Consider the following 24,433-nt stretch of genomic DNA (forward strand, 5'->3'; position numbering starts at 1 on the left):
AGAGTGAGACCCTGTCTCAAAAAAAGACAAAAAAAAAAAAAAAAAAAAAAAAGTATGAGGAAGCTGAAACTAAGAGAGGTTAAGTACCTTCCTCAAGGTCACACTGCTGGGAAGGACAGATGGAAATCAAGTCTGCTTGACCTCAGAGACTCTGCCCCTAAGCTTAACCACCTGACCATGCACAAGTAACAACTTCTCCCCGGCCCTCAGCAGCTGCTGACAGCTTTGCTTCCCTTCTAAAGTGAAGGAAAACAGCATTTTGCTATACCCTGGGCAATCTGATCAGTTTTGGGAAGGAGGGGAACTAGCAGACAAGCCGTTGCTTGCTGGGAGATAGCTTATGCTAAAACCAGGCTAAGTTTCCCAGAACCCCAAGTAAATATTTGCATACTGTGATTATATTGCTCTCCAGCTTCAGACTGAGGAGAAAACAGAATCCCCCTGGGCCAACAAGCCTTTGTAGCTGTTTCTCAGTGCACAATTGACTAACATGAGGTTCAGTTCCTGTGTTCTAGAGGAAAGGGCCCCTGGCTTGGAAATAGACTACCGTATTTCTCCCAACTCGACTCTTCACTGTCTGTGTGACTTTGAACAACTCAAGGCTTAGTGCTTCCGTGTGTAAAATGGGTATAAGTTGGCACCGTGACCCTCTTCTCATCACTGTACCATCACAGGGCGCTTCTGCTTCACTGAGCACTGCTCTTGCACCTTTGTCTGCACGAGGAGCACCTTCATTTGACACAGTTACTGTTATTATCCTCATTTCACACTTGAGGAAACCGGACTCAGGGAAGTAAGGAAATGAGGCCAAGGCCCTGCACCCAGTTAAGTGCAGAGAAAACTCGAAAACTCAGGACGGCTGTTCAAGAACTTCACTCTTCATCTAGACACACTGTCTCGCAGAACCAGCGCTGCAAAGCTTTCCATGAGGCAGCACGGGTGAGGAAGCCCAGCTCGTAGGGTACCCACTGTGGCCTCCTCTGCCCCACAGTCCTCAGCTCCTGCTCTTTGCGACAGCCCAGGAAGCAGAGAGAGGGGCTCTCCTTGGGAGCTCCCCCTCTACGGGAGCACCTTCTCCTTCCCGACCTGCACTGCCCTCCATGGTGGCCGCAAGTGACTCAGCAGGCCGGACAAGCACACGTGGGCTCGAGTCACTCAGGAGCACAGAGGGACCAAGGGAAAAGCATCTAACTGCAGAACAAAGCTGCGCAGTGCTTGTGGCAGAGATAATTATAGGCTGGAGCAGTGACATGAAGGCCCAGGGCGGTCCAGTTTACAAGGCCATAAACCATAACCTCAAAGACTTCCAGGAGGTCTAGAGGCTCCACCAGGGCACTGGGGACCCAACTAGGGTTTTAATAACAAAAAAGCAAAGAAGCTCCCCCAGTCCTTACAACCACTAGGCAGAGTCGCCTTGCCTTTCCCGCAGCACGCATCCAGCCTGGCCCCACCACCCCACCATCTCTAAAGGCAGGAAGGAGGGTGTTAGCTTGGAAGCGTGACCGACTCTTCACATACACACAAATCTACAAAGGCAGTTAAACAGTGGCCGTCCTGGCTCTTCACGGTGTCCTGTAACACAGTAAAAATAGGTCATTTCTTCATCCAGACAGAAAACATACACACTCATGTCCAGCCCCTAAGACACCACTCTCAAACTCCAGGTTGAACCCTGCCATGCAAAACAGACAGTATATGCAGCATTTTAGTTTATAGTCAGACAGGCCTAAGTTTATGTTCCACGGCTCCTTATGGCCATGTGACCTTGACCAAGTGACTTGACATGGGTGAGTTTTTGCTTCATCTTTTATTAAAAGTGAGGATCCTAACAGTATTGACTCTGTAGGGTTACTAAGAGGACTAAGTTAGATAATATATGTAAAGGGCTACCCTTGTCATTTATTTTAATTTTTATTCCTGTATTCTGAATTCTGCCTCTTCCTTCCCTAGGACTTGGCTATCAGGGCTACACAATTTCCACTGTTCACCATTTTCCCATGATCACTTTCACTGTACTCCCTGACTTCCCTGTGGGGATGGGGGGTTAAAGTTAATTGATTGGGTCCCAGCCCTAATATTAGGTTCCTAACTCTTTGTGAAAGGGAAAGTATATTGTGGCCTGAACCTAAAGCGTTCGCACAAAGGTGCATTCCCAGAACACCCTTTTGTTTTAAGGCAGGGTCTTGCTAAGTTATTAAGTTACTCAAGGTCTGCTAAATTGCTAAGCTGCCTCAAGTGCTGCCCAGCTTTGTTCTGCAGTTAGATGCCTCTCTCTTGGTCCCTCCGTGCTCCTGAGTTGCTTGAACTTGCAACCCTCCTGCCTCAGCCTCCCAAAGTGCTGGAAATGGGCATGTGCCAAGCTTCAGGTTCCTAACTCCTATTCCAGACACGTCATAGTGGGACCTGTGTAATCAGTAATTGGGTACCAGAACTGCCTACTGGCCCCCTTATTTAATCTTCAGAGGCTAACGAGGCCCCTTCTTACCATCTCTGATCTGCCTGCCCTCCCCTTTCTGAGAGCTCACTTGCTCACTTGCAACCAGCACTAAGCCATAGGCTTTTTCCATGAAAATGCTATTTGGTTACAGGTGCTTTGCATTTTGTAACACCAAAGGCCTGTAACACCTGTAATTCATGTTACCCAAACATGAGTCCAGTCACAGCTTGACAATGACAGAGACATGCTTTTTTAAACACATTTTGACCTATTTCACCTTCTTCCTTTCTCTACCAAACATAAGATCAGTGTGTCTGCATCTTCTATAACAAAATCATTACTAATCACTTATTGTGACATAATTCTATGGGCTTAAAGTATATCGCCCCATTGAATGGGGATATTCCATTCAGTCCTCAAGGCAAGCTTTTAAAAGATCCTGGGTTTCTACCATTTTATTGGGAAACTGCTTCTCTAATAGTGCTACTTACTGGTGTCATAAAGGCCCAGGTTCATCTGGTTAAGGAGCAGAGACAGGAAGCTGGTCAGTGTCTACACGGCCACTTGGGAGCAAAAGAGTTTCATGGCATTCAAAATCCCAACAGAACTGGTGACACCCACGGTTTGTTCTGGCATGGGAGATAGACACCCTGTCCATGGGAGGCTATATTTTTATATCTTTGTGGGAAACACTTTGACGGTACCTATCAAAATTTAAAATGCTCACATTCTTTGACTCAGCAACTCCATTTCTAGAAATTTTTCACATAGATACATGTGCAGAAGCCATAAAAAGAAATGATTAAAAATTGAAAGTAACTTTAGTGTTCATCAGTAGTAGAATGTTTAAATAAACGATGGTCCATTAAGAAGAGAGAGCTACATGCCATAAAGTTGAAAGACGCCCATAAAAAGTGCAAAAACAAGCTGAAGAATAAGGCTTATGTTAGCATTTTAAAAATATATATGTATTGGTGTACTGCTGATGTCTGTGGTTTACTGGAAGGAACAGTTAATGATTAAAATTTTCTTTTTTCTTGACCAATTTTGCATGCTTGTATTTGGTAATCAGAACAACTGATCTGAAAACAACAATATGCAGTATAAAAACCATTGTTAAATTCCTACCATCGTGTATGGTGAAGCTCTGCATCATTGCCAGTGTTTTTCTTTTATTACTTGTTACTGTCTTTGGTTGTTTGATCAGTCTTACATTCTTACACCTGGTGGACTGAGCAACTTGGTTGAAGATAACAGTATGTAATGTAACAACCACTGTTAATTCCTGTCATTTTGATTTGAGGTCACGTATCATTTTTCTTGCTTTTGTGTTGTTTTGCTTTTGTCTTCAGTGATGTTGTTTTGTTAAATCTTTTTTCTCTTTAAAAAATACGTATTTTGTGCATTTCCAGAGGCATATACCACAAACAATTAATAGAGAGTAGGGTTAGGGAAGGGGAGTTCATTTTTTAAAACTTTTGTGAAAGATGTGTTAATTTGTTTTTATATGACAAAAACTACACAGTACAACAGATCTCTTCACCCATCTCCCTGTCATCTCTCTGGCAGAGCCCTCCAGAAAAGCAATATATAATCCCAAAGAAACATAGATTCAGAGCTTTGCAGTTTACAACACAATTTCACACAAAAAAACTTCAGTTAAATCTTCCACCCTCCCCACAAGACCACCTCCATTTTAGAAATGAGGAAACAGAGGCTCAGAGAGGAAAGGTGGTTTGCTCCACGTCAGATGGCTGGTGGTTAGGGGCTGGTGGCTGGTGGAACAAGGGCTAGAAGAGCAGGTTGTCCATCTCCAGCACCAGGTACCCTTTCCAGCCCGCCTCAGCTGATACCAGTAACATTTCTTCCATGACCAGAGTCAGATAATCTCTGACACAAGTGAAATCCAGGCTACCTGATGTTGTACTTTGGGGTTTTGCAAGGGGAACAATACAATACAGGACACATATTTTATATGATTATTTTATAATAGTCACCTAAAGAATCATATACAAAGAAGGCAGGAAATCTGTCCATACATTAAATGTCCTGCATGAGTCCAGCTAAAGAGCTAGAGCCCATAACAATGCCCCTGACAAGTTTGTGAGTGGCGAGCATAAGCCAATGCTTATTTGTGGTGAGACTTTTTAGCTCTCTGCGCCGGCATCTGTTGCCCAGAACCTCCAAGCTGAGCAACATGACGTCTGCCTTGGAGAACTACATTAACTGAACTATTGCTGTTACTACTTCTGATGGGAGAATGATTGTAGTTACACTTAAAGGTTTTGACCAGACCATTAATTTGATTTTGGATGAAAGCCATGAACGAGTATTCAGCTCTTCATGGGGAACTGAACAACTGGAACTAGGATTATACATTGTGAGAGGTGACAATGTTGTAGTCATTGGAGAAATTGATGAAGAGACAGATTCTGCACTTGACCTAAGAAATATTTAAGCAGAACCTCTAAACCCTGTAGCACACTGAGGGAAAAAGTTATGCACTAGATATCTGTAAATCTTGTACAGAAACTCTTCTGAAGATGGTGTTCAGAATTTTTATGAACATGTTAAGTATGGATTTTTACTTCATATTGACTCATTGTATTATGTAAATCAAAATATTTCTATGTTTTTCTATTGAAAAACTTTTTGTCTAAATTTTTTTTTAAAATGCCCCCCATGAGTCCAACTGGAGGCCAAGAGCCCATGACAATTCCTCATGCAGGCCTGTTTCACGGATCTGCTCTGGAAAGGCCCAAAGGTCAGTGGCAGAATCTAGAAAGTCTGTGCCAGCAAGATGAAGGATCTGTGCTAGCAGGTTGAGGGATCCCAGCTGGAGCTGGGAAGTGATGCTCAAAGTAAGAACCAGAGCTTCCTCGAAAGTACCACAGCCATCCTCAGCAACAGTGAGGTCCCGGGCTCCTCCAACAATGAAGAAAGCGGAGTTCCCATCAGGAACACTAAGGCAACAAGCTTCTCCTGGAGACAGAGCAGTGTACCATCTTCCCCTCCAGAACCAGGAAGTGATGCTCAAAGTGAGGACCAGAGCTCCCTGAAAGTGAACCAAAGCCATTCTCAGCAACAGTAAGGTCCTGAGCTCCTTTGACAAAGAGAACAGCTAAGTTCATCAGGAAAGCCAGTATGACAAGCTCCTCCCAGAAAATCAACAGCTCCCTATAGCTTCTAACAGCACCAACAGTTTCTTTCTCTTCTCCCATTCTGCCTCTTATGTCGCACCACACTGGTTCAGTTCAGCTGGGTGCTTCAAGTTGACCACCAGTTGTCAACCCACCACACCTGGTCATGGTGAAGAAAACTGCAGGTAGAAGAGAAAAGGGCAGGGGTGGGATGATGAAGGGCATGATGGAGAAGAGAGAATGAAAAGGGTTAAGAAGGCCCAATAGGCGTGGCGTCCTGTTCTGTAATTAAGCCATCAACAATCCAAGTCAGCAACACCCCGCAGGCGCCTTCTTCCCATGACAAGAAGGGGTTGAGTTGCCATCTTCTTCTACTTGTATGTGAGCTGAGCCTGAATCTCATCCTTGGAGAAGGACCATACTCTGGTCCTGAGTATGTCTCATGAACTTCTGCCCAAAAACCCTTCAAGGAGCCTATGACCACAGGTAAGAGAAGAGAGGCAAGAGGTCTTCCTACAATATACATCTACTTGTTTACCATCCATTAATGGGTCCCATGCCCTTTGGAATAAGACCAAGCCATCATAAAGTAATTCAGAAGAACTAGTTCTCCAGACTCCTCTCTGAGTACTTCTTCTTTTAGGACCTGTGTAGAAAAAAACAAATTGAACTTCTCCTACCATATTCACACAGAACCCTTCTTGGAACCAAATGTGTGCAAGGATTTTTCCCACACACCAAGCAAACAACGCCATGGTGAACAACAACTGGCTGCTTCTAATCAGTCCTGACACGTCATCCTGGAGAGCACAACAGATCCAACATCAATTACAAGTTCCAAGGTCTTTTTTTAACCTGGGCCTCTGACCAATCAGTTGTACGTTGGGGTTCCTAGCACCCACTCCTTGAGGTTTGATTAATTTGCTAGAATTAGTCACTAGAGAAACATTTACTTATGTTTACCAGTTTACTGTAAAGGATATTTTAAAGAAATGAAATGGATAGATGAAAAGATGCATAGATAAGGTCTGAAAGGATATCAAGCACAGGAGCATCCATTCCTGTGGCACTGGGGTATACCACCCTTGATGAGTTCTTGCTCTTTTTCACTCTCCTGGAAGCCCCAAAGCTCAGTCCTTTAGGGATTTTATGAAGGCTTCATTAAAAGTTGGTGATCAGCTCACCTTGGCCGCTGGTGATCAACCAACCGCTCTCCAACGGCTGGAGGTGGAATCGAGCGGAGTTCCAACCCTCTGATCACACAATTGGTTTCTCCTTTGACCCCTCTCCATCCTGAGGGCACCTGGGGGTGGCCAGCCATCAGTCAACCCATTAGCGTGTCTTTCTAGACATTGATCACTTGGAGATTCCAAAGACCTCAAGAACTCTATGTCAGGAAACTGTCGGAAAACTAAATGTGTATTTCACAGTACAACAGGATCCAAATGTGCAGACATTCCTCCTATTCTCTCTGCCCCTGCCACTTATTGCATATGCTGTGCCTGCCCAGAGCACACTTACTCCTACTTCTTCCCCTAGCTCACCACCACCCATCCTTCAGATCTCAACCCCAACACAGCTTCCAGAGAGCTGGCTCCCTGCCCAATCCATCCCCACCTCTGAGGGGACTTCCCTCTCCTTGACTCTTCCTTTCTCTAGCACTTACCATACTGCATTGTTATGCCGTATTTACTTGTCTCTCTCCCCAGCTGGACTAGCATTGTGATTGGTGCATTCTAGGAACATGTAGATATGTATTTAATAAACGGGGAATGGCATGGTATGAATGTTACCCCATGATAGAGGGCAGGTATCAGACTTCAGCAATGGCCCTTGGCTTTACCCGCTTGGAAGGTGTCACATAAATCCTGCTGCCTTGATTCACATAGCTACTTCCTCTCTTTCATTGTTGGGGAAATCTTCAATCTTGAATGATGGACATGTTATAAAGGGCAATGACCATTGGGAGCACAGTGTGAGATATTTCTGGAAGGTTCTAACCACAAGTCCTTAGGAATAAATAGAGAGCACCCTCAGGTTTACAAGGTGGTAACAGAAGGAAAGGGCTAAGATCAGGCTCAAAAACTAACTGAATCTATTCCCCTGCCTCTGGACAAGACTGTCTCAGTCACAGACAAATGGTTGTTCTTGTATTATTAGCAGGACCAATATTATAGTAATGCCTGTATTCGTAGCTATACAATAATAATGGTTTTACTACAAAGAAACACTCACAAAGAAGATGATGTGGGTCTCCTCGGTCACTTTTCCCAGGACTCAGGAGGACACAGAATCTGGTCTCAATAGCGTGAGGTCTGACTGTGCATTCCTCTTGTTGGCAGGAGAGCCCAGTGACAGAGAGAAACAAGCAGATTCTCTTTTAGAAGAACACAAACCCATTGCTCTACACTCTATAGTCTGGCATTGGACCATGTCTCTCACAGCGGCCAGGCGCGGGCAGGATACCATCAGGGCCACAATCAGGCTTTTATTGTAACTGTCCCCTGTGCAGAGAGCTTTAGAGTTTTCAAAGTGCCTTGCCCATCCCTGATCCTGTCTCATCCTCACAATGCAGAAAAGTAACAAGTGTATGTGCAAAGCTGAGGCTGGCCAGGCCTGCAGGTGAGTTTCCCAGAGTTCTCAGACCTAAGTGAGAAACTGAGCTCTGATGGAGGCACCAAAACATTTAGATGGCTATTTGGACACTCTCTCCACTTCATATGCAGCTTCTCAGCACAAAAAGCAGATAAGTCACGCTATAATCAGGCCCAAAACCCTACCGTCCACATCTTTAATAAACATATGTAAATACCTGCTATACTCCAGGAACTAACCTAAGGCCTGGTGATATAACCATCTGTTCATCCCATTCCCTTTTAATCCTTCCCAAACTTCAAAGGGGGTCTCAGTGTACAAACATCTCCTCTCCACAAAAAGAGCCGGGGCTGCAGGATCTAAGGAGAAGGAATTCCATCGTCAGGTTTTATCCTGTTTGCTGAAAGTTCATTTTAATATGTGGCTGGTGCTGCCTGTTTTCCATTGGAGATAGGAATATGCCCACTTTGCATATACATGCAAAGTCTTTTTCACTGATACAGAATCATCACACATATTCATGGGGCACAGTGTGACAATTTGATATATGTATATAATATGCAACGATCAAGTCAGTGTAATTAGCATTTCTATCTCCTTAAGCATGTATCATTTCTTCGTGTTGGAAATATTTAAATGCCTTTCTTCTAGTTCTTTATAAAATATAGAATAAATTGTGGTGAACTATGGTCACCCTACTGTGCTGAAGATCACTAGAGCTTATTCTTGAATGAGCAAATCATTCTGGAGAAGGACTAAGAAGCAAATAGGACACACAGTAAGTGTAGAAACCCCTGAATGCTTCGGAGACTTGGATACGGTGGGGCTATCGGGCTGGAAACAGCCAAGAGCAGTTCTGCCTTTGAAGATCCAGATACTAAAGTCACCGCTTCTTGTGCTTTCCAGAGTGGAATATCCCAAAGTTTCACTGCTTAACGCTTTAATTCATCCCATATATTTGTCACCTTAATTCCTTCACATGCTTCCAGCTGCCACTGGGCTTCACCCACTTGTCTCTAAGCAGGAAGCCTCAGAGCTCAGCCTGGATTTCAATCTCTGGTTGTCAGTTTTCCGTCTTATCTTGATCTCTACACTTTCACAGAGTGCAAAGGTCACTCACCAGAAGCTCCGTCAGAGTTAATGACCCTTTATTCTCAGAAACCAGTGGCCTCCCACTCTAAATGAGGAAGCACCCTCAAGTCCCAGGGATTGCAGTCTGTCTCCAGGGCAATGAGCCCCACCCAGGCTCTGGGTCAAATTAACTTGGAGCTTCACCAGAACAGAGCTGCCTGGCTGACTGCGGCAGACCCTCTGAGTCAGAGTCATTCAAAGGTGAGGCATTTTGTCCGTCTGTGGGAGTCCCATGGTTAGCCAGATTGGGAAGCTGATGGTCTTGGTTGGAGACGCTTTTTCAATAGGCTTCCTATTCAGCCAAGTAATAACTTGCAATTATCTTATCAAGGCTGTCACTGCAGGGGTTTAGTATGTGGGCTTTGGAACTGAACAAACCTAGATTTAAATCCTGGATCTACTACAGAGAAGTAGCTGAGAGGCCTCAGGCAAGCTTCCTAACCAGGCTGAGCCTCAGTTGTCTCAGCTATAAAATGGAGGTAACAATGGTAACTACACAGCATCAAGTCGTTTGAGGATTGAGTGACTTAATGTACCAAAAGTACATAGGGCAGTGACTGCAAAAGAAATACACACAAGAAGATAGCGCTAGCCTACAGACTACTCTGAGTCCTCTTTTGGTGCTCAAGTTAATACCCATCCTACCTTAATCATTGCCTGTATTTACTTTGCTCTTACTCCAAGCCAGCTACTGTACTGTGTGCTTTTGATAGATTAAGTCACTGAATCCTCAAACAACAAAGTTTTTTGTTCTCTTTATTCCAATTTAATCTGTTTCTGTGCTATTCTGAATAGTACAAATTACCACGAATTACTTTAAAATCCAGGGAAACAGTTCTAACTTGTGAAGATAAGGCTTTCAGGTAATAAAAATAAACTCTAGCCCAAAACAAAGTAGCAAAGAGGAGAGGGGAGAGTGAGGTAGAAGGCGAGCCAAGCCTCTGTGACTCCCAGATCTATTTATCCGGGTCCCCTTCCCCCTGGGAGGTCCCTGAGTTCAGAGGCCAGGATTCTAGACCATTCCTCATCACTGTCCACACCTCTAATCTCTACCCATCCTGGAGACAAGTTTGAATTACTGAGCTACTCTCAGAGGTGGGTCAGAGAAAGACCATTGAGACAGGTAATGTGGGACCTGCCGCTATAACAAGGGGCTTCAAGGAGCCAGGTACTCCTGTCTTCCCCAGTCTGGCACACTTCTTCATTTGGAAACAGAGGAGCTTATGGTGGCGGGGCAGGTCACTCACATATGAACCAGTTCCCTGCTCAAGGAGATAGATGCTCCCTGAGAGCCCACGGGGTGCACATGGAATACACTGCATGCTGAATTTCTCCTGGCACACCTGCCTTGTTTTATAAAAGAGGAATGTGGGGCGAGGATCATGCAATGACTCAGCTGCAGTCACCAAGCCATTGAGAGGTGGCGCCAGGATTTGGGTCTAAGTGTCTTGTACCACCTTACTCGGTCCCTACACCGCCCTCATGAAGAGCACGGCCAAAAGTCTCAGGAGGGGGGCTGGGGATTTAGCTCAGCGGCAAAGCGCCTGCCTTGCAAGCGCAAGGTCGTGAGTTCGGTTCCCGGTACCAGAGAAAAACCAAAAAACAAAACAAAAAAACAAAAGTCTCAGGAGGGCACTTATCTCTTCACCCAGACCAGTTGCCTGGCACAGTATGCAGAGCTTGGTAATGTCCTGCTGGTTGAGTGAAAGTAACAGTTTGAGAACAAAACCCACTCCCAGAAGAGCCCAGGAATGCCATGAAGGTGGTGTCTCTCGTCCTCCAATATGCACCTGTTAAAATAAAGATGCTGATTCAGAGAGTTTGGAGTAACTGGGGACTCTGCATTCCTGGCAAACTCCTACTGGAGCCAGTGTGTCAGGATTCAAAGTCCAACCCTGCTCCTTCCCCAGCATGTAGGCTGAACCCATTGCTTAAACTTGCTGGGCAGGGTCATTGGGAGGTTTAAATGAGTTAGCGTATACTAAGCACTTTTTCCAGACTCACTTGCACATCGTAGGCACCCCCGAAAACATGGTTGGCCATTGTAGAGGGCAGGAGAGAGGAGTCATACAGTCAGGTAGGCTTCCAGCTGTGTCCCTGAACCCTGCCCAGGAGGGTCCACATGTTCTTCTCCGGCATCCAGCTAATCCTTACCCAAACCACTAAACCATCCTTGAACAGCCCCTGAGACCGAAAGGGGTGAATCCACCTTGGCCAGGTCTATGGCCAGTGTCACCCAAGCTGCAGCTCTACTGTGAGCAGAGCAGAGGAAAGTGCCAGAAGACAGAGGTTGTGGCTTCTGCCTCACAGAGCCAGAGTTGCAGCTGGCAGTCCCTGGATGCATGCTCCCTAAAAGCCTCTCAGGAGGCAGTTTTTATCTCCAAGATCCTGAAGAGACAGAAGGTAATAAAATCAATGAGGTAACTCTGCAGGGTCCTGCTGATATCATCAGAAAAAGGCAAGCGCACTCACCCAGGAGTTCTCGGAAGGCGTAAGTTAAAAGCAGTTTGGGGTTATCAATCAGATTAGTGAGCTCTTAAGGAAAACTAGGAACCAAGTGCCTCACGTTGCTCCCATTTCTCAGAAGGAGAGAATTTCCTCTCTGCTTTCAGCACCACTTCCAGTCTCCTGCCCCCAGGAGCGTCCGGCTGGTGACCATTGTTCCTGCCAAAGCAGGTGTGGCTGTTTGCAGTCTGGATGAAAGTCTAGCATTTTTGGTTTCCCCAGAGTCCAAGTCTTGGCTGGAAAAAACACACTCCACTGAGAACTTTTTTTATAGACTTTGGCCATAGAAAAGGGGCATTTGGAAAGAAAGTGGAGTAGCTGCAAGGTCAGAAAGACCTGCGGGGCAAAACCTTCACTTGTAAAGAGGGGCCAATGCCTCTCAGGCAGAATGGTGGTGGGATTAGAGAGCAGAGGAGTCCCTTAGGCTAATGCCTGCCACTGGCTACTGCTCCATTAATTACTGTGATCATGACCTGCCCAGAGCTCCTTTCCTGACCTCCCACAGAAGGCTGACCCCTCTCCTCTTTGATCTCAGCCTGTGTGTCTACTCCACCACTGTAGTCTGCGGGTTACTGGCAGCCATTCCACCTGCCTGTGTCTTTGCACTGCGAGCTCAGGGAGGGCTGAGCGCCTGTCTGATTTATCTTGGATCTCTGTGTCCCACAGAGCTGGTATAGAAAACGGACAAAGCTGACTTCCAGACCTTGATCTTACAGATGAGCGACTGTCCCTTTCTATCCTCAGGGCTGAGGCTTGGCTGAAGGAAATGGTCCTAGAGGGGAAAGGACGGCAGCTGCCATAAGACCCTCAGCCCTGGGCTTCTGCAGGCTCCCCCGACCCCAGAGCCTGGCATGTAGATTTCTCTGGTGAACAACCTCAGTTTGATCCCTGGCAGGCTAAGTCCTGGCGTGTGCGGACAGGGAAGCTCTTAGCTCTAGGTTGGGCACTTTCTCAATTGTTTCATTCTCTCTCTTATCTCCAGGTAGTTAGTGATTAACTGCTCTTTGAAAGTTTCCCAGACTCCGCTGAGCTCCCCAGGAGCACAGGTGGCCACTGGGTCAGAGCAGGAGAACCTAAGTCAGGACCCAAGCCTCTCTGCAAGGCAGGGAGGACTCAAGGTACAGCACTGGGTCTTGGCCTGCAGGCAAGACTGCAGAGAGGTTTGCACTGCAGGAATTGCCAGAGTGCTGGGATGGGCACCACAAATGCAGGTCTGCAGGTGTTGATTCTCTGTGTGTGTGTCTGTTTGGGGATTAGGGGAGGTGTTGTGTGTGTGTGTGTGTGTGTGTGTGTGTCTGTTTGAGGATTAGGGGAGGACAACCAGGACCTGGCGGAGACACCCCACCTCCAGGAATTTGCACACAAACCCAGACTCTCAGTAGCCTCCATCAGATTGGAGCTACATTTGCAGATGACCCCAAAGTGTGGAGCAAATACTTCCTCCCACCTCCCAGCAAGCCCAGCCCTGCAGGGCCACAAAGAGGACCTGGCAGGAAAAGCAGCTGATGGTCCAGCAAGTACCAGCCCAACCTTCCAGAGAACACAAACTATTTCTTTATAGATTTGGGCTTTTCCTCCCCTTATTCTCAGAATTCTTGACTTGAGGTTTGGGCTTTAAGGAAAACCTAGAAACCTCTAAAAAAATACTAACAATAAGCAAAATAATTGGTAGTATGTAACTAAGTGTATTTTTCTGGTAATGGGCTCCTACATGCAGTCAAAGTGATGTGAATCAGCCGTCATTATTTTTCCCCAGAAATTCCTTTACTCACTTCCTGCTTGTTGCATTGCTTTCAGTGGAAGGAAGCAAACCTTTCTTGTGACATAGAAACCCTTGCTTGCTGTTCTACCCTCTCCTTGAGGCTGATACAGCCAGTCCTGAATAGGGTGCTCAGGCCCCATGGGGTCCTTTTCTGCCCCTGCCTGTGCCCATGCTGTGCCCTCTCTCGGCCTCTACCTTGCCTCTGTCTCTTGCTGAGGCTGCCGTTTGCTCGTGCTTCAGGTTTTAGCTCCCATGCATGCATCCCTTGGGCAAGGCTGCCCTGGCTTCCCAGGCTCCTCCCCAGCCTCAGATTATCACCCTTCAAATAATAAGACTTCTTTTGCTTGCTCATTTAGTGTGCAAGTTGTATGTTCTCTGCAAGCAGGACTTTGGATTGCTCACCACTACAGCTACAGCAGCTGCCAGAACATCTAGATCCCAGGAAACCTCATGAATATCTATAACATGGATGGATGGATGGTTGGATGGATGGTTGGATGGATGGATGGATGGATGGATGGATGGATGGTTGGATGGATGGATGGATGGATGGATGGATGGATGGATAGATGGATGGATGGATGGATGGATGGATGGATAGATGGATGGATGAATGGATGGTTGGATGGATGGATGGATGGATGGATGGATGGATGGATAGATGATAGATGGATGGATAGATGGATGGATGGATGGATGAATGGATGGTTGGATGAATGGATGGATGGATGGATGGACAGAGGGATGGATGGATAGATGAATGAATGGATGAATGGATGGATGGGTGGGTGGATGGATGAGTGAACAGCTTTCCTTGCATTTTCCAAGAGGTTGGTTGCAAACCTTAAAATGTCAACTTTATTACTCTAAGCAGGGATCAATAAACTACAGCACTTGGGCCAAATCCAGTCTGCCATTTGTAAATCCTATAAGCTAAAAGGTTCTTTTCTTATTTTTACATTTTTAGGTGGTTGGAAAAAAATCAAAAGAAGAATATTACTAAATGTAAAAGTGTGTAGAATTCAAAGTTCAGTGCCCTCAGAGGAACCTCTACTGGAATAAACCCATCATGGGCTTGTGTATCCTCTGTGCCTGCCTGCCTACAACAGCAGGGCTCAGTAGTCAAGACAGAGACTGTGTGGCCTTCAAAGCCTAAGTATTACTGCCTGGCCCTGTACAGAAAACCTTTGTACACCTCTGCTCTAAGAAATGCTAAGAAGGCAGGTCACAGTGGGGTCCATCTAGATATAGCAAAGGTTGGAAGTGGGGGGATTTAAAGGGAAGAAAGGAAAAAAAAAACAAGGGAACTAGAAAAAGAACATTTTCTTGAGCACTTACTTTGTAACATGCACTATATGTGGTGCTTTACCTGCTTTGTGTCTTAGCTCTAGACAAAATTTTCAAGTTGAGGCAGAATCCTTGGTCAGGATCCATCCATCCCCGAAACTCTGTGCTTCTTCTGGGTACCTGCTGCCTGCAGACCATCCAGCCCATTTTCCTGCCATTAAAGAAACCACAGTTGATCTTCCTGCCTGCCCCTCCCATAGCATATCCTATTCTAGACATTTCTGTCTGCACACCAAGTTTGCTTGTCCATCTTACTCCCTTAAAGCCCTGTGGAATTACAATAGGATCAAAGACACGTTTTCTCGGCACTATTCCCACTCCCACCCAAGCTACCCAGCACAGTATCTTGCACATAGAAGGAACTCAATAAATATTCGCTGAGTGACTGAATTAGACAACCACAGAGCTTTAGGTTGTCAATCAGTTTCTCAGGGTAATGGGCCCCCGTGTGGGGGTAAGGGGGATCTAGGGAAATTGATTACCCACAGACAGGTCCTTCTCAGCAGTATTACCATCCACCCCAAGACCGTTCCATGAAGATTTGTGGGCTCCTGGGGTCTCCACTTTCTGCCTGATGCCTCATCGTTGGAGCTGCCCACCTCTTTTCCCAGAAGCCTTTGTCTCTTCTGCCTCTTTCTTCTCATCTGCCTGCCTGGTCCCAACTCCACGCTCTCGGCTGCTCACAGAAAGACGGTGAGTGGGGACGGCAAGTGACAGTGGGAGGGAAGGTCTGTATTTGGGATCTGCACCTCCCAGGTAGTCACATCAAGGCAGGAATAGGAAGAACTAAGGCAGGAGATTCCATCAGAAACTAACTCTGCCTGGTAATTTCTGTGAGAGGTGGTGATTCTCACTATAAGCTTTTTGGAGAAAGATGACTAGTTAACCTATAAAAGAAAAATACAATGAACCCATGTACCAGATCTGGGAATGCAAAGAGAAAGATAAAATGAGGGGTAGGAAGTGATCAATTTCAGAAGCATGACCAACACATTCATGAGGACAAGCTCAAGACAACCTGACAATGTGTGGCCGGTTTCCTTTGTTTTCTTTCTTTCTTTGTGATGATGTCATTGGCTAAAACACGTAAGATTTTCCCATATTTGTGGTTTCCCATGGTAACTACCAGAAACTCCTAGGAGACCTCAAGACTAGGCATGAAACAAAGACTCTTGGATAAAAGTCTTCCTTCCAGGACCAAAAGGAACCTAAGGGTGCAAAACATACCAGAAGCATGGAAGAAATAGGTAGCTCAATCCTCAGAACCCGGAGTAGTCAGGCTTTGGCTTGGGAGGCTTACCTTGACCTTCCCATGTGATCTACCACCTCTAGGAGAAAAGCAGGATATTTCTATAGATTTCCCGTCTGCACCCTCAGCTTGAGAAGAACCACTGTGTCTTCCGGAGTCAGGTAGCCAATTTTTTGTTCCTGCAAAATTGAGAAAGTACAAGTGTTTATACAGCTTACCCTTTTTTCTTTCAAATAAAAATTATTTTATTGATGTCAGTCTCATTTTGATAGGAATACATAGTCTTATGCTGTAAGTTCACTGCTAAAATAAAAAAGCATATACAACTCATAAAAAATTCCTGACCTCTTGATAATCGGAGCAGTACAAACTAACACATGAGGGGCTACCCATGTTCTTCAATTTGATGAGCATACAAGGATTGATGATAATGGAAATTGGCCATGAAGTGATGAGAAAGGAATTCTTACCCACCACTGTCTTGGGAGGGAGGGTTGTTATAAACACTTTGGAGGGCAATCTATTAAATATCTAGTAAAGAGTAAGATGCACACGGCAAATCTGTGCTCAGATACAAGCCTGGGGAAACTTTATTGTACACTCATAAGATGACACACAGAAATATCCACCACATCACTGTTTGCAAAATGAACAACTGAAAACAACCTATACAAACCTCCACAGGAAATGGATAAAAATATTGTGATACTGCCCTCATCTGTTTCATTCATTCTTTCACACATTTTTCACTCAATAAATCTCCATGAGGTCATATTAAGATGTATGAAAATCACTTGAGAAGACAGAAAGGCAGAATTCATGGCACTACCCTCAGAGAGTCTGAGTGTTAAGTCTGAGAAGGTTCACAGGGAATGAGAACTTTTAATGAAAACAAGCAATGCTAGTACACAGAATCTTTGGGTCACCATATCCAAACATCCACCCTGACCCTAGATTTCAGGCTGGTTTACAAAATAGGTGAGATCTGTGTAGTCCCTGGTTGCTTATGTCCTAGTAGGGAGGGAGCCCTAAATAATGTGGGTTGTTGAGGCACAAGAACCTGAGAAATCCTCCAGCCTCAGACATCAGACCAGAGGGAAGAGCAGGCCCGGGCCCACAGGAGAGATAAGAGGATGCCACAAGAAGGGAAAGCACAAGGATGGATCTGAGGGCAAAGAGGCTCCTGATACACTCATCTTCTGCCTGCACACGGCCCTTTGTTATGGGACAAAGCTTGGAACCAAGGAAGCTACTCCTGCCCGGTGCTGCACCTCAGCAGCACTTAATACTCAATTCAAAAAGATTTTGCGCATCTCAAAGGCTAAGATTGTAGAGGTCTGGGTCACTGCCTCCATGGTAGCTAAGGTTCTTGAGAAAATAAAAGGCACTAAATCCAGTTTTTATCTAAACATGTAGTCAATATTTTTCCTTGTCTACAGAAGCAGGAAAGTAAGCATTTGGAGGGGATTTAGCCAACCTTTGCCTAAACTTTACCCAGTTAACCTAAGTCAAATAATCATCAGATAGTCTGGGTTTTATAGCTATGATATCCACCATGCCGGTATTGATTCATTTGAGATGTTAGAAGCCCATTGTCTATGTTCAGTTGGGAAATGGTCTCCAAGCATAACTATCTGCTCCTTTGGTTAAGATGCCTTGGGATTATAAGGGACCACATAGGAATTTAAGGAGCTGAAGTGTCAGTTAGTAGAGAGTTCTGATTACTGCAGTGTTGGTGAACATAAAGGCTGCTGTCTAGGAAGATGGTGCTGTAGGCTTCTTTGGGGAACTGCTCTCCTACTGGGCAGCACACTCTTGCAGGAAAGCACAGCAGGAATGAGAGATGGAAAGAAAAACAGAAGCACCCTCTATTTGACTTTTGCATTGTACATAAGGGGACTGAGTTCTGTAGAGGAGAAACACTCCTCTGAGTTCAGCAAGCGGAGATCGGATGGAAGAAGTGAGATGCCAGGGTATGTCTGTGGTATCTCTCAACCTACACATACCTCTAGCAGTCATCACCTTTCCTCCACCATTCCAACTCCTTCCAGACAGGCCCATCAGGGACTCATAACATTATTTACCCCTTTTTCTTTTCAGTCTATAAATGCCAGTAACTTTCTGTTCTTGCTAACTTTTGAATTACTGTATCGTCACCAGTTTGTCTTTGCAGCTCTTTCAATACTGCAGTGGCCTGTTCCCTACATTAAATTCCTCCTGTTGAAAACACTTGAGTTCTTCTCTGCTTTCCCTCATTAGACTCCAGCTGATTATAGGAGGTGACTGGCTTTTGCTTTTCAGACCAGCCAATAATTATAATTCTTTGCCTTCCATGCTCACCAGGCAGTTGCTGTTTTTGTAGCATGCTACTTTCATCTAAACCCACAGTATCTCTGAGATGGACGCAGGGCAATAGGTGCCACTCTCACTTACTGAAGAAGGAACAGATCTAAAAGTGACATGCCAAAGTTGCATAACTACAGAGCAGAAGCCAGAAGCCAGGTGTCTTGTGGCTGGTGTTAATTTCCCTATGGCACTCAGGCTTTTTTCCCTCTCCTCCTTCCCTGCCACCAGAAGACATTCTTTCTGGGTCACAGCAAAGATTCATTTGGGTCTCATTTGCACTTGATGAAAAGGTGCCATAACTATGCAAATTGCATGAGGAGTTCAACTTCCAAAGGAGTCTGCAGGACTATTCATTCCTATTTTGGTCTTTATAAGAATATTTTGCATTTGAGTCAACCAGGCTGTATGAGCACTCTGTCAATCCTAGGGCAGTATTTCTCAGTCAAAATTACCCTAGAGAGTAGGGAGGGCTGTCTTAAGCACCAGTACAAGGAATAAAGACTGCCTTTCCTCCATGGACTGGTGCATGACAATACTACAGGCAAGACTTATAAACAATGGAAATTTATTTCTAACTGTCCTAGAAGTTGAGAAGCCCAGGACTAAGGTACCAGAAGATTTGGTGTCTGGAGAGGACCCACTTCCTCTTGCATAGACGGCCCTAGTCTTTTCACTGTGTCCTCACAGATCTCTGGGGACTCTTGTATAAGGGTACTAACCTCACTCATGAGGGCTTTTCTCTCATAACTTGATCCCCTCCTGAAAGCTTCACTTCCTACTACTATCCCATGGGGAGTTAGGATTACAATATAGGGCTTTGGGAAGTAGGGACACAAACAGTCTACAGCAGAGGTACTCTGCTAAAAGTAGATATCTGAGCCCTACCACCATCTACTGAAATAGACAATCTGGGAAATGGGAACTGAGATGATGCATTTTTAAATGGAAACCCAGATGATTCTTATAAAAGTATATTTTGAGATCTACTGTTCTGTGAGACAGAAAAAAGTTACCCATGGCCAGAAAGAAAGAAAGATCATAAGGCGACTAGAGAGTTGGTTTCTGACCAGTCATATAAAGGTCCAGCCCCTCTAGTTTCAAAATCCAATAAGAGCTGCCATTTCCTGGTACCCCATTATGCGTCAGACATAGTTCCAGACCACCAGCACATGGCTGCATGTACCCCTCACAGCAGTATCAAGTGGTATTATTCTCACTTTACAAAGGAGAAGTCTAAGAAATTATTTTCAGATTATTCAAATTATTTTCAGATTTTCAGATACAAAATTATCAGATGAAATTATTTTCTCTGGGTCACTCACCTATGACCCAAATTCCAACCAAGGTCAGCTTGACTCCAAACCTGGGTTCTTATCTGTTTCAGTCACTCTATCCAGAATGAAGCTAATTTCATGTCTAAATGATGGTGGGGGTAATTCCATGCTAAGCTGGCTCTGAATAGGATTCCCCAGGATTCATTCCTTCTCGTTTCTCAGGATTCCTTCCCTCTTATTCTTGAACGGAGTATCAGTGAAACTGCAAAGGGAGTGAATGATGTTCCAATCTCCTTTTCAAACCAGCAAGGGATGAGAAGGTGTCTTGGCATAAGAAGTTCCCAGTCACCTCTTGATTGAACTTCTCAATCTTTCCAAGGGGTTCTTGGAAGCCCTTCTGCCCTTGCACTTGGCTCAGAAGCTTTGGTTTTGCTCCAACCCAGTAGAAGTCAATCCAAAAGCCTATAGAAGCAGATGCCCGCATTAATTCATCTAGAGAGGCCCTGGGGGAAGCAGCCCATCTGTTGGGTTTATCAGAAATATTTTTTTAAAAAATGATAACATGAAAGAGCAGGTGCACACGCACAGCGCTTGACATCTAGATGCTCTTGCATCATCTGACCTGTCTTTTCTGTGTGCCTGATCCATTGCTTTGCTTATCTGGTCACCATTTTTGCTGACATCTCTGTTTAAATCAGCCAGGCTAATGAAACAGCCAGGTAGAGACTGACTCAGGGAACAAGGGAAGTGAGGATTCTCACAGCAAGCAACCATTTGAAATGCTCAGAGAGGGATGCTGACCTGGAAGAAAGTGCTCACTGCTTTCCCTTGCTGTCAGTGTTCTCTTTATCCTTCCAAGTAGTTGTTGGAACCCAATCTGCCTTTTACTTTTATATGCATGTTTTAGTAGGAATTTGTCCTGCATGTGAGGCTGACCTGGTTAGTTTTAAAAGGCACATACTTGAATTTAAATCTCAGATCAATTATTCACTAAGTGCATCTCCTTGAGCCTATTAAATAATCTCTCTGGGCCTCTGTTCACCCACAGGTAAAGTGAAGTCAATAATCATACAAAGTTTTTAGAACCGCTGGAAAAATAAATGTAGTTTTATGTACACCAGTTAACTCAACACTGACTAAACAAATATCTATGGAAGGATTTCCATGTTCCAGATACTTCAAGGCACTGGAGATCATTATGGTGAGCAAAAAACTAAGGTCCCTGTCCTTAGACATTTCCTAAACTCCTGGGAAAGTCAGATAAGCAACAGAGGTATTTATAATACACTGTCCTTTGGTGCTAATGCTACAAAGAAAAATAAAGCAAAGTGACAGGGCAGAGTATGGCATTCGAGAGAGAATAATACTGTCAGCGATAAGGTGGCCAGAGAAAATCTCTGTGTAGAAGCCACACTGAAGAAGAGATTGAATGAGATGAGAGATTAAACAGATGGATATCTAAAGGAAGGAACTTCAAGGCAGAAGGAAAAGTGATAACACAGACCCTGAGGCTGGAGTATGCTCTTTTATTTAGAGCACAGTATTGTATTAGTCACTTTACCATCACTGAAACAAAATACCCAACACGCTCAAGTTAAAAGAGAAGTTCATTTTTGTTCACAGTTTCAGTGGGTTCAGTCCCTACTTACAGGGCTCCAAAGCAGAAACTGCGTGGTAAATGAACATGGTAGAAGAAAGCTGCTCATGCCATGGCAAACAGGGAACAGGGAGAAAAAGGAGGAGCCGAGGATAAGAATACATCTTTCCAGATCACCAGATCACCCCCACCCTGCGATCTGCCTCTTCCAACAAGATTCTGCCTCCTAACCGCATATTCAGCTATAAATTCACCAGTGGATTAATCCACTGATGAGAATAGTGGCTCTATGATCCAATCACTTTCTAAAAGCCCACTTCTGAACAGGAGAGCTTGGAGGGACACTTTAGGTCTAACCCACAAACTGAATGGAGGCCAGTGTGGCTCGAACACAGGAAGCCAACCCGGAGAGTGGTAGTAGCTGAGGTTAGGAAGGAATCCAAGAGGCAAAAAAATAAGTGAGAAGTAAGTAGGTAGATAAAACTAAAATCATTCCTTTACTCCTAACATCTTCATTTTAGGTAGAAGTCCTAAATGACAGATGGAAAGAGGAACCAGACAGAGAAATTTACCTCCAATGAACCTTAAAATATTGTCTAGTAGAGGAGAAAAATATCTAAATGATGAAGTAAGAAAATAATTGATATCATAAAAGAAATGTGGGTATGTGCTAGGAGCCTGAGAGGCCCTTGGCCCCTCTCAGCCATTCCCACCACCACGTACTTGGAAGGATTCATGAAAGCCATGCTATTCATATAAAGACTGTAAAACAGCTGTGTTTGCAATGCTCAAAGAGATACACTTGAACTTAAAAGCATTTCAGCAATGGGCTGAATCAAGATCAGTATAAATCTGAGAAAAGAACAAATGGAAATTCTAGAATTCTGGCATCTTACAACCCTAATAACCAGAAGCTAGGGATATAGCTCATTGGCACAAGTACTTGCCTGGCAAGTACAAAGTCCCGAGTTTGATTCCCAGTATCAAAAACGAAACAAAACCAAAAAATAAAAAACCCCAATAATCAAAATGAAAAATTCAATAGGTGGATTTAACAGAAAATCCAACACAGATAGAATCAGTGAATTGAAAGCTTAGACAGAAGAAGTTATCTAAAATGAAGCAGAGAGAGACAAAATGACAGAAAATATACAGATGAGAAGAATGCAATCAGAACCTATTTTTAGGAGGAGAAGTTGGAAAAACAACAGCAGAGCAATCTCCTCAAAGTACAGAAGGAAGTAAAAAAGAATAAAAATTAATGAAAGATAAAAACATATAATAAGGTTTCCACATTCAAATTTTGGTTCATTGAAATGACTGCTAGAAGCAATACACCTCTACTGACACAAAGCAGACAACAATGGGGAAGGCACAGATAAAGTTAGTAATGAGAAAGGGAATATCATTTCATACGTTACAGATTTTGGAATGGTAAGGAGAGGACTTATAAACAAATTAATAAACTGTCAATGCATTTTAAATAAATTCCTTCTTACTAAAATTAACAAAAGAAGAACTAGAAAACCTAAACAATCCTTTAACTATTAAAATCATTGATTTTTAGCTAAACATAAATATGTCACATATAAAATGTTAGAATTTGATGGTTTCAAGCAAATTTTATTAAACATTTAAAGAAGACTTAATGTCAACCTTATCAAAAATTTCCAGAAAATAGAAAAAGTGGGCACACTCTCTATTTTATTTTGTGATGCTAGAATAATTCCCAAACGCAAAAAGGATAGTCTGAGAAAGAAAGTTATGGACCAATTTTATTCATGATCATAGATGTAAAAAGTCTAAAAAAAATTTACAAGCCAACACTAGCAATATACAAAAAAGAAAAGGTTATCATGTCCAAATTTAGCTTACTCCAAGACACTAGTATAAATGCTAGTGTAAATGTTGCTTTCATCAGAAAATCAGTGTAGCTGGACAATTTAACCTGGCAAAACGAACAAATTTATACACATGATTTGACTTAAGACTTTTCAACTTTATGGTAGTAGGAAAGTCACACCCATTTAGCAGAAACTATACTTCAGATTTGAATTTTGATCTTTTCCTGCGTAGTAAACATAGTAAGATACTCTCTTGAGATGGTAAGTAGCAGCAGTGACCACAATTCCCTGTCAGCCGTGGGATCACATGGGATTACAAGGGTAAACAACTGACCCTATGCAGTGCATTAAATGCATTTCCAACTTATGTAATGTTTATTGAATACCGATTTTATCAAAATATAACCCCAGTGTAAGTCTGGGAGCATCAGTAGTCATTACAATATATGCAGAAAAAAAGTATTTGCTAAAATTCAACATACATTTGTTATTAAAAATGTTACCAACTAGGAATAAAGAGGACACATAAACAATCTAGTAAAGAGCATCTACAATGAAATGTATAACAATTGGTTTAGATCTACAGTGTCCCCAGAAGACTTGTGTGTTTGGAAGGTGATTTGATCATGGTGGTGACTTACTATTAGGAGGCATGGCCTAGGAGGAGGTGGGTTACTGTGAGTGTGACCTGAAGGATGTGTTCTTGTCCCTCGCTCCTTCTTTTTCTCTTTCTCTTCCTGGTTGCTGTAAGTTTAAATAGGCTTCCCACTCCATGCTTTCCGCTGTGGAGCCAGGGGCCATGGCCTAAATTTTCCCAAAACTGTGAGCCAAAATAAAGGTCTCCTCCTTTAAGTTAGGGGTGTCAGGTATTATGTATGGAAAATCTGACTAAGGCAACAACCAATGTTTCTAAAATTGAAATTTTGAAGATCATCCCTTTGGCACTAGGAACTCTGTTCCTAATTCACCATTGATGGAGACCACTGTGAAGCAGCTCTGAGCAGGGCTTAAATTAACCAATTGGCTTTCCGTGTTTACTTGTGAGTCACTGGTCCCTACTGAGGCCTGTAATGGTAGGTAAAGCCATGAGGCCTCAAAGGATAAGACAACGCCACAGCTGAGGATTTTTGGCTCCAACCCCAATTAACTAAAAGGAGGCTGTAGCTGCAGGCATCTCACTCCTGTGGTGAAGGCCTTCCTCGAGAT

General features: G+C 44.0%; 1 long non-coding RNA gene and 1 pseudogene across 4 annotated transcripts in view; one reads left to right on the forward strand and one right to left on the reverse strand.

Annotated features, from left to right (window-relative positions):
• The first annotated feature begins 4,484 nt into the window (after window positions 1-4,484).
• On the forward strand, window positions 4,485-4,925 carry LOC102015963 (annotated as a pseudogene).
• A 6,000-nt stretch (window positions 4,926-10,925) lies between these two features.
• LOC102015119 overlaps window positions 10,926-24,433 on the reverse strand; it is a 30,081-nt gene continuing 16,573 nt past the window's right edge. The window contains exons 5-9 of one of the 4 annotated variants that reach the window (XR_001234031.1): window positions 20,136-20,248; window positions 19,835-20,048; window positions 15,430-16,345; window positions 14,940-15,068; window positions 10,926-12,044 (exon numbers count right to left, since the gene is read on the reverse strand). This is a non-coding gene — a long non-coding RNA (uncharacterized LOC102015119). Of the gene's footprint in view, window positions 12,045-14,939; window positions 15,069-15,429; window positions 16,346-19,834; window positions 20,249-24,433 lie in introns of all 4 variants that reach the window. The other 3 variants (XR_001234032.1, XR_260865.2, XR_001234030.1) reach the window with 3 other exon arrangements.

This window comes from Chinchilla lanigera, unplaced genomic scaffold, assembly GCF_000276665.1.
Source record: "Chinchilla lanigera isolate Chin_1 unplaced genomic scaffold, ChiLan1.0 scaffold00021, whole genome shotgun sequence".
NCBI classification, from domain to species: domain Eukaryota; kingdom Metazoa; phylum Chordata; class Mammalia; order Rodentia; family Chinchillidae; genus Chinchilla; species Chinchilla lanigera.